The 9887-nt window shown below is 44.8% G+C and overlaps 1 pseudogene; it reads right to left on the reverse strand.

Moving 5' to 3' along the window:
• Window positions 1-785: 785 nt before the first annotated feature.
• Window positions 786-1385, reverse strand: LOC118995756 (TATA box-binding protein-associated factor RNA polymerase I subunit D-like; annotated as a pseudogene).
• Between the last annotated feature and the right edge of the window lie 8502 nt (window positions 1386-9887).

Below are 9887 nucleotides of genomic sequence, written 5' to 3' on the forward strand. Positions count from 1 at the left end.
TTGCTTGTTTGTATTTAAGAGTAGAAACTGAAAAGCTGATTAGAACCTCTCAGCATAAGGTTGAGGGTGTAAAAATCTCAGTCTCCTATGTTGGACTGTTTTGTCTGTGAGGTCACTAATGTCAATTTCTTTGTGTTGCAGTGCTGGCCAGAGCCCCTAGAAAACTTTATGCAAATATCCTGTTAGAGGGTCAAATCTTGTCCACAAGTATTTTTGCATTTCATCCCTTTGTCTACAGTGGAGTACTCTTGACTTTGCGTGGACTTGCTGCCTCCAGTCTGGACATGCCTCAAATAATCAGCCTCCAGCTGCATTTTTAGATATTTTTCATTACTTTAGGTGAAATCTAAAGTAATCTTTAACTGGGTATCGTTTTCCTTCTGCTTACAGGACTTCTTTTAATGTCCTTGTAGTATGGCCTACTGGCGATGAATTCTGTCAGCTTTTGTATATCTAAAAAAAGCCTTTATTTCAGCTTTGTTTTTGAAAGATATTTTTTACCACATATAGCTTTATAGATTAAAAGACTTTTTCTTTCAATATTTTAAATATATTGTCCACCATCTTCTCATTTGCATCATTTTCTGTGAGAAAATCTCTGTCATCCTTATTTTCTCTGTCTGACTATGACTTCTTTATCTGGTTTTCTCTCTATCACTGGTTTTGAGCCATTTGATTATGAAGCTCTCTAGTGTCATTTGTCTCCTGTTTGTTTTTTGAACATTAAAGTCTAAAACCTTTAATTTGATAAAACCTATGGCCACAATTATTTGACATGATTAAACTTATGCTGACTTTTCAACAGGAGAAAAAGATCCTTCATCATCCAAGTATTTGTATCAATGACTATGAAGGTCTTCTTTTTCTAAATCTTCACCAACATTCATCTGTTTAATGGACTCCTTGAGGTAATAGTTATAATTCAGTTTTTTAAGGTAGATGAAAAATTCTCTTGCCACTGCTTGCTCAAAGGTTAAAATTTTTCTCCAAGGTAATGGCTTTCTTCCACCCTCTAATTTTCAAAGTGGGAGCTGAGGTCTTTTGCCTTTAAATTGACTATTTATTTGTGACCTAGAGTTTTTCCTTCCCCTTGGTCTTCCGATTGGTTTATATTTTCTCTTTTTAAGTGTGTTTCCTCTTTTAAGAAAATCTTTCAAAATAGCTTTTAATGTCAATGGTCTTGGTTCTAAAAATGAGTCACTGGGTGAATCTTGCTTGAATGCTTTCAGGTGAGCAAACTTTCTAATAGGATTTCTTTGCCTCCATTTAGGTGAGTAAGGAACACACAGGGTTTTAAATTATCTATTATCGGAGGCACAGTTCTCACCTTGATTTTCAATTTCCATAGTTGAATCAGGTATTGTTATGTGGTCCAGAGAACTCATTCCTGATATGTATTCTCCAAGTCCCTCTAAAAAGGGTTATTCATAACTTGTTCTTTGCTTTCACCAAATTTCCATTCAGGTTAGCTGACAGCTTGCAACAAGTTCGCTGCCCACAGCTCAGGAGTCTGCATCAAACAACCTCCCAGCGTCAGCACTGGGACAGGCGACAATTACCCTCCTCTACAACTGCCCCAAAAGAAGGATCGGCCAGCCACTCAACCCAGCTAACAGTGGTCAAAACCTTGCGATAACAACTTAGCTCCTGAAAGAAAATCTGAGGCGGGAGCACTGGGCCCCTCGAGTGAGGGTGGAGAGTAGGGGGCGGGGAGCGCCATTTTGGTCTCTAGGGAGGAGGGCCGTGTTTCAGGTTTCTTGTACTTGGGTTTCATTAGATTTTATGGATATGTGGGTTAATTGTATTAAACAAATTTGGGGGACTTTTAGCATTGTTTCTTCAAGTATTTCTTAAGAAATTCCAATTACAGGTATATCAGACCACTTAAATTTGTCCTTCAACTCATTGATACTCTGTTCAGCTTTTCAATTTTTTAATTTTTCTCTGTTTCCTTTTCGTTCCTACTGCTATCTCTTCTAGTTTACTAATCTTTTCTCTAAACCAACTAATTTGCCATTAATCCTATCCAGTGTATTTTTTTTTTGGACATTGACATTTTGATTTTTTTTAATCTCTTTCATGTCTCTACTTAACTTTTTGAGTTATGGAACATGACTATAATGAGCATTTTAATATTCTTTTCTATTAACTTTAATATTTGCATCCAACTACAATTTAATGTAATTTCCTTTATTCCATGCCTGGAGAATAGTGGGATTTTCCAACCTGGCTGGTGGGAACAAGTACTATTCCCAGCCCTGTAGGCACTGGGCAATGTGACCTCTTATCTTTCGGATAGTTCTTTCCCCATCATTATGTAGCTTCCTTACATGCATACATTGATCATTATTTACCTGAATAGTTCAGGGGATCCTCTGCAGATTTCCAGTTCCTTTCCCTATGCCATTTTACCCTCTGCAACACTCTCTTCTGTGAACTTCTGCCCCTTTGGTCTCTCCAGACTTCCATCTCTGTCTTTTCAACTCAGGAGTCCATAGAACTCCACCTGGGTATGCTTTCCCTGCCCTGTGGCCTCAATACTCTCTCACAGACACTGCGGGGGGGGGGGGGCAGGGCTGGGAATACAAGAAAGAAAACTGTACTTGAACAAAAGTTAAATAAATAAATAAATACAAAAAAATACTCTCTCACAGTAGTAAACTGGGGCAATCACTAGGCTCACCTCATTTTTAAATACTATTTTAATTGATTTGAGAGAGAGAAAGGGCACAAGAGAGAAAAACATTAATATGAGAAAAAACATTGATTGGTTGCCTCCCATATACTCCCCAACCAGGGGTCCAACGTGCAACCCAGGCATGTGGCCCTGACAGAGAATCAAACCCCCAACCTTTTAGTGTACGGGAGAATGCTTAAACTGAGCCACACTGGTCAGGTCTCACCTCATTTTTTTTGTGGTTTGTTTGTCTGTTTCTCTCAGAGAGCACTGTCCTTCATTACCAAATGTCCAGTAGGTGCACAATGCCTATTCTTTGAAAGGAAGGGTGAGAAGAATGGAGAATGCAAGGGGTAGAAGGAGAGAAGGAGTCTGCATCTTGTTCCTCTTGGAGCAGCATTTCCATGAAAGGGAACAGAGGGAAAAGGGAAATCTTAGTGATGAAAATTCTCTGGGTCTCAGTTTTCTTATCTGTGAAGTAGGAAGAACAACGCTAACTATAGGGCATGTGTGAGGACTGCAGGAGCTCACACACTGCGGACACTCACTAGGTGCTGTGCTTCCTGTTGTAATTGATGATGAAAGTACCGAGGGGAGTTTAACATTGATTGGCACGGATGTCAGGAAGAGAGCGATGGCTGTATCCAAGAGCCAAGGTTGATGGCCCCCTCCTGATTTTCAAGGCCAGGTCTGAGAAATGTGGTTTCTTGGGAAACAATGAATGACTCTACTGACAAAGCAATTGAAAAAATAATTATGATTGGATCACTTTCAGGGTCTGGCTTTTTTAGAGGTAACCAGAGACACTGTTTGCTGGACATTTCAAAGTAATTGCAATCTTAGGATCTGCCTGGTGTCCTGCTTGGTGACGAGTTGACCCTTTCAATAACTTTTTTCAAAACTATTTGAAGTCACACTCCTAACTCCATTGGGTCAGAGGCTGGGAGTGGAGGTAAGGCAGAAAATCCCCTGCCTGGCTTCTTCTCCAATGACACCTGCTATCTCCTTTGGACAACTGATGTCAAATGTGGGTTTCGAACTTTCTAGTCTGAAATACTATATACAGGTTGCCTTCCAACAGTAAATCATCTCCAAATTCTCTTCATTGTACAACAGAGAGGATGTAAGGCCAGCGAGCTCTGAACTTACTGTGGACTTATACCAGGACAGGGACAAAGTAGCCTTCAGGGACCCATTTCTTCTAGATAGCAGTCATTGTCCTGACCTTGTGGCTCTCCTTAGAGGACCTCTAACCAGTCAGAGGAGGCTGGCATGACAGAGGGCTAGGATGTGAGATAAAGAGAAAGACATGTGCTCTTTTTTGCCGTCTCACAGGCCCTCGAAAACCCCAAAGCTGTATTTGTCTCAGCTCTGCTGGTTCTCAAGACCAAGACCAGTTGAGGATATAGTGGGAACTTGAGTCACATGAAGGCAAGGCTGAGACCCCTGGGCCGGAGTGGGGGTACGGTCTGTATAGACGTAACCCTAAGGCAATCAGCAGCCTTCCATTTTATTTTAGGAACTTCTCTGTGAGCTCTATGCACGTCAGTTCCCAGAAGAGATGAGACCTCAGGGAGACATGAAATGATTGTTTGACAGGAGCTCCCAAGGCTGTCTGAGCAACACGGAGGGAAGGAAGTGTGCTTCCACCCTTTGAGCCACAAAAAGAACAACGTGGACTCCTTTTCTTCCCCGTGAGGGATCAAATGCAGGTGCCAGCCAGCAGCTGCCAAGTTTCGAGGGAGAGATGAGTCAGGGGCATGTGCCCTCTCGTGGACTTTTGTGCCCATCCAAAGCAGGTATGGGTTCCTGACCAAGAACACTTTCAATAAACCATCCAAATTTTTAAATTTCTAGTTGTATAAGCACATTTTGTGCCACAGCCACATGTTCAGGACTATAAGATGCTGCCCCCTCCTCTTGACGGCTGTGCGTACAGGCTCAGGTGACCCATGCGGCTGAGTCCTGAGCTCTGCAGTCCTGCAAATGATAATGTTAATAGCACTTTTTCATATTGAATACTTACTATATGTCAATCACTGCCTGAGGATCTTACAAGCATCATTTCATTTTACCAGTCAGCAGATATTGGTTGAGAGTTTGTTCATGCCAGGCATGAGCACTTAATGTTCACAACAAATCAATGAGGTAAAAATTTATTTCTCCCATTTTACCAGCAATGAAACTGAGTCTTAAGACATGCTGAGTGATTTGCACAGTGTCCCACAACCAGCAGGTGGCAGAGCTGGGATTTAAAGACTGTCCTTCTCAGAAGCCAGTCAGTGCTTGAAGCTACTTACCTTCTCACAGAACCTTTGACACGCGCTGAGGATAAAAGTGACACATGGTGGTTCACGGACTAGGAAAAGATGTCATCGGCCTGTCCTCAAATAGAGCTTCTAGGGGTACGCCTACAGGTCTGATCGCACTTTGACCTGGCAAATAGCTGTCCAAAACATGCTAGAACATTTTTATTTGGTTCACACATGTCAGTATCATTTGCTCTCCAATTTTTTCCGCTAGCTTTGGTGCTACCTGGTTGAGGGTGTCAGGCCCTTGCAGGCCTCAGGTCTTCCCATGTGCAGGGCCCCCCGTCCCAGTTCATGAACCAATCCAAACTGGTCCCCACCAGCATGTGGAATCTGGCATTGGCTTTTTTTGCTCAAAACTGGGGAGCCCTGGGAGCAAATGGAAGGAACCAAGGCTTCATTACCTACACCCCCTCTTCTCATTCCCTGCTTTGGCCTGCCCAGTCTTTAGAACTGGGCTTCTGTCCTGCTTTCCTGGGCAGACTCAAGTGGTTCCTCTGGTACTGGAGCCCTGACCCATCTGGTTGCCTGACTGCCCCCCCGCCCTCAATTAATTAGCTTTGTCAGGGCCCAAGTCCTGTACCCACTGTCCCCAGGTGCTCCTCGGCATCTTCTTCCGAGCCTGACAGAGCTCCTGCAAGCATCATGCCCCATCCAGGCTAGTCTCCACCTGCCTTTCTTTCCAAAGTGTTTGGAAATAAGGAATAATATGACCTTGCAGAGATAAAATGTACAATCTACAGGGTGGAGGCACAGACAGATATGGAAACTCGGTGGATTCCAGGCCTGCAGCACCCCACAGCAACCTAATCAATCAAATGTGAATCTTAGCTAAAAAGAGCAAATGCCAAGAGGAGACAGGTGGGTCTGCAATGGAAGGTTAGAACAAGAAAAGTCCGAAGATCAATGTTGGCAGTGCCATCCAATCTCTCTCGGGAAACAGGGCAGTTTAATGAAGAACTTGATTCTGCCTTGTCCCCATGGCAGACTTACGTTCCAGAGAAAATGATATATCTCTCTTATTATTGTTGACCTCATCTAAGCAACTTCCTGTGCCCAATTCCAAGACCACCAAATAACCTTCAAATGTTAATATTGATCATTCTGACCATTCTACTTTTTGCATAGCTCATGTAATATGAAGTCGTGTGTTGATCTGGTCCCCTAGGCCATTATGTTTTTACTGTAAGTTAGTAAGTGGATATTCTAGCTTGACGCATCAACCTGTCGTGAGCTTTGAGAAGCCGAGTCATAACTCCCAAGTCTGAAAGAATCTAAAGTTCTGCTTTGCATAAGGCACATGATCAGCCCTTGGTCCATGGTAGGTTTGCCTTGGGTGATTGTCACTTTGTGGGAGTTTATCAGCTTTCCCTTCTTGACCTTGTACCACTTCCACTCACCAGCCTGAGCCCTTCAGAGACTTCCAGCAGCAGGTGGAGTTCAAGTTCTCCAGAACCCTTGGCTGATGCGTCTTGGATTTGCCGGAATATCTCAGGAGGCTTGGACTGATGCCGGGGCCATCATCCAGGGCCAGGTGTGCCGGCTGGGCCCAGACACAGTGCTTTCTGGGCAGTAGAAGCCCCTGCCAGGACCCAGCCCTCAGGTAACCCTCTCACAATAACCTCAGGCTTCCTCATCAGGGGTCCTACAGTGCATTTTGAATAGTCCCTCATGGAATGGATAATAACAGTACCACGGTGATGCAGAGATTCCGTTCACTAAGCATTTTCACATTGTCTCTTTTGCGTATTGCACCTCTCTCACATGGAAAAGCAGGTAAGCATTTTCAGTTTTGCTTCACAGTTGTAGACACTTGGTCTTCAAGAAGGTAAATGCTTTGCTCAAGGTCACACTGTTCGTAAATGCTGGAACTTGCACCTTACCCAGGTCTGAAGGACTGCAAGCCCCAGGCTCTTTGAACTGCTGCTCAGGCCAGACAGGCTTGCAGCAAGGGTGCCGGCCCCCAGATTACTGACTCTCAGGACAGACCACAAACACAGGTGCCCACAGGATGAAATAGGACTCAGCTTCTGCCAGGGCTCAGCCCACAGCCCCCACTGGTGCAGGAGATGGGACTTGCTGGTTTCCCACACCCACGGGCATATTCCTGTACACAGATCATCTCTGAGACTGTCTCCAGACAGAATTTTGTATTCAGGAAGGCTTCCTTCAGGCTCTCATTTACCTGGAGTGTCTGGGGCACCATGTGGCACTGAAAGCTGGCTGGAACAATGCTTCCAACAAGCACAGTAATGATCACTGATTCCACCCAACCAAGGGGAGAACAAAGGGAGATGGCCTTGCACATTCCAAAGCAGCTTCCCACCATCCTTAACACACTGACGCCCACAAATGCACAAGCAGCTGACCCACTGCGTTATATAAATCCCTCTCTCTCTCCCTCAGACCTACATCCCCTCCATTTTTTTCTAAATCCCCCACCCTTCCATCACCCCAATCCTGCGGAGACAAGACGGTGCCACCCCCTGGATATCCTTGTGGGACAGGACTAACAGGAAACATTTTCTCTGGCAATGTGCAATAAACAAAGAGTTTTCACCAGCCTGACATTGTCAAGGTCTCAGTAGCCCTAGAGAAGGCAGCTGTGATTACGTCACTTTCAGAGAGGAAAAACGGATGCTGGTTTAGTTGAGAGGTAGGGGCAGAGGGTCTGGGTTCTGGAAGCAAGGAGAAACGCCAGAGAGTCCAAATACTGCAAAAAGGAAGGAATGGGAAGGGGAGGGGCGGGGAGGGGAGGGAGCATGTTCCCACTTACAGAGCATCTGCCAATGCATGTGTAGTGTCTTCGCGGCAGCCTCTTTGTCATTGCCCAGCAATTATGTCATGCCTAATGGTGAAGGGACACCCATGTCGCCAGACACAACAGACCTGGATGGGTCTGGAGTGGGAACCTCAGCCTCCTGAGGTGGTGGGAAGAGAGCAAGTGCCCAAGGAGTGCTGCCCATTGGCAGGACTCTGTTCCAGGCCGTTGGCCTGCATTGTCCCATGTGTTCCTCAAAACAGCTGCATCAGCTAAACCATAATTTCTGTTAGAGATAAGGAAACCAAGGCTCAGAGAAATCACTCAGGACCATGTATACATAATTTAGAAATACAGCCATGCCTGTGCTGAAATTCTGGGATCTTCCCTGTGTCCTGTGCATGTGTAGTGGAACCTCCTGCCTGCCGACACTGGCTCCCACCTCAGAGCCCTTGACCAGCAGCCCAGGGGCTCAAGTCCTCCCCCGTGCATTATTCTGCCACAGGAGAGGGTAGCAAAGCTAAGGCTCTGCCTCTAGGGCTGGTCTCATAGTAAGTCGTGTCAGGGTTCATGGCACTCCAGGCCTGACACCCCCTTGAGGGCTGCACTTCTTTCCAGATGGTAACATTGGCATGACAACACTGAGACCAGAGAGTCCTTTGCCTGGATTGGGGGTGGGTAGGAGATATAGAGCAGCCTTAAAGGGTTGTCTGCATGGAAAACCAAAAAACACACCATGTGGTTAAATTATTCCATTTCTATGGGAAATTTTGCTTTCTAATCCTGCTATGCAGTGTATTTCCCAAGAAAGATGGGCACCTACCCCTCCCTCTCTAACTCATGTTATACACAGGTGCACACACTATCCCATTTTATTGTAACGCTGCCCCAATTGGTCTCTCATGCCACTTCAACTAGAGAGCTTTCTAGAGCACAAAACTGACTGAGCCACACTTTTCTTTGCAAATCTGCAGTAATCCTCTTTGCTCTCACAATAACAACCAGTCCCCAGCCTTCCTGACAGGCATGCGCTGTCCAGTATGGGCCCCGTTTGTGGCTATGGAGTATGACTAAGGCAGGGTGAATGCAAAGTATCCACCAGATTTTGATAAATTAGAAAAATTTATCCAATTTTTATCTAGCCCTGGCTGGTGTAGCTCAATGGATTGAGTGCTGGTCTGTGAACCGAAGGATCACTGGTTTAATTCCCAGTCAGGGACATGCCTAGGATGCAGGCCAGTCCCTGGGGAGTACGCCGGGGGGGGGCAACCACACAATGCTGTTTCTCTCCCTCTCTTTCTCCCTTCCCGTTCTCTAAAAATAAATAAATAAAATATTTTAAAATATATTTTATTATGTTGTTACAGTTGTCCCATTTCCCCCCTTCATTCTCCTCCACCCTGCACACCCTCTCCTTCCCACATTCCCCCCCTTTAGTTCATGTCCATGTGTCTTAAGTTCTTTAGCCTTTACATTTCCCATACTATTCTTGCCCTCCCTGTTTATTTTCTGCCTGCCATCTATGCTACTTATTCTCTGTACCTTCCCCCCACTCCTCCTCCCACTCCCCTGTTGCTAACCCTCCATGTGATCTCCACTTCTGTGGTTCTGTTCCTGTTCTAGTTGTTTCCTTAGTTTGATTTTATTTTAGGTGTGGTGTTAGTAATTGTGAGTTTGCTGTCATTTTAGTATACGTGTTTTTTATCTTCTTTTTCTTAGATAAGTCCCTTTAACATTTCATATAATACGGGCTTGGTGATGATGAACTTCTTCGACTTGACTTTCTCTGAGAAGCACTTTATCTGCCCTTCTATTCTAAATTAAAGCTTTGCTGGATAGAGTCATCTTGGATGTAGGGCCTTGTCTTTCACCACTTGGAATACTTCCTTCCAGCCCCTTGTTCCCTGTAAGGTCTCTTTTGAGAAATCCGCTGACAATCTGATGGGAACTCCTTTGTAGATGACTGTCCCCTTATCTCTTGCTGCTTCTAGGATTCTCTCCTTCATTTTAATCTTGGCTAATGTAATTCTGATGTGCCTTGGTGTGTTCCTCCATGGGTCCAACTTCTTTGGCACTCTCTGAGCTTCCTGGACTTCCTGGAAGTCTATTTCTTTTGCCAGATTGGGGAAGTTCTCCCTTA

Source organism: Sturnira hondurensis, unplaced genomic scaffold, assembly GCF_014824575.4.
Source record: "Sturnira hondurensis isolate 20B ecotype Veracruz unplaced genomic scaffold, ASM1482457v3 Scaffold0010428, whole genome shotgun sequence".
Lineage (NCBI taxonomy): Eukaryota > Metazoa > Chordata > Mammalia > Chiroptera > Phyllostomidae > Sturnira > Sturnira hondurensis.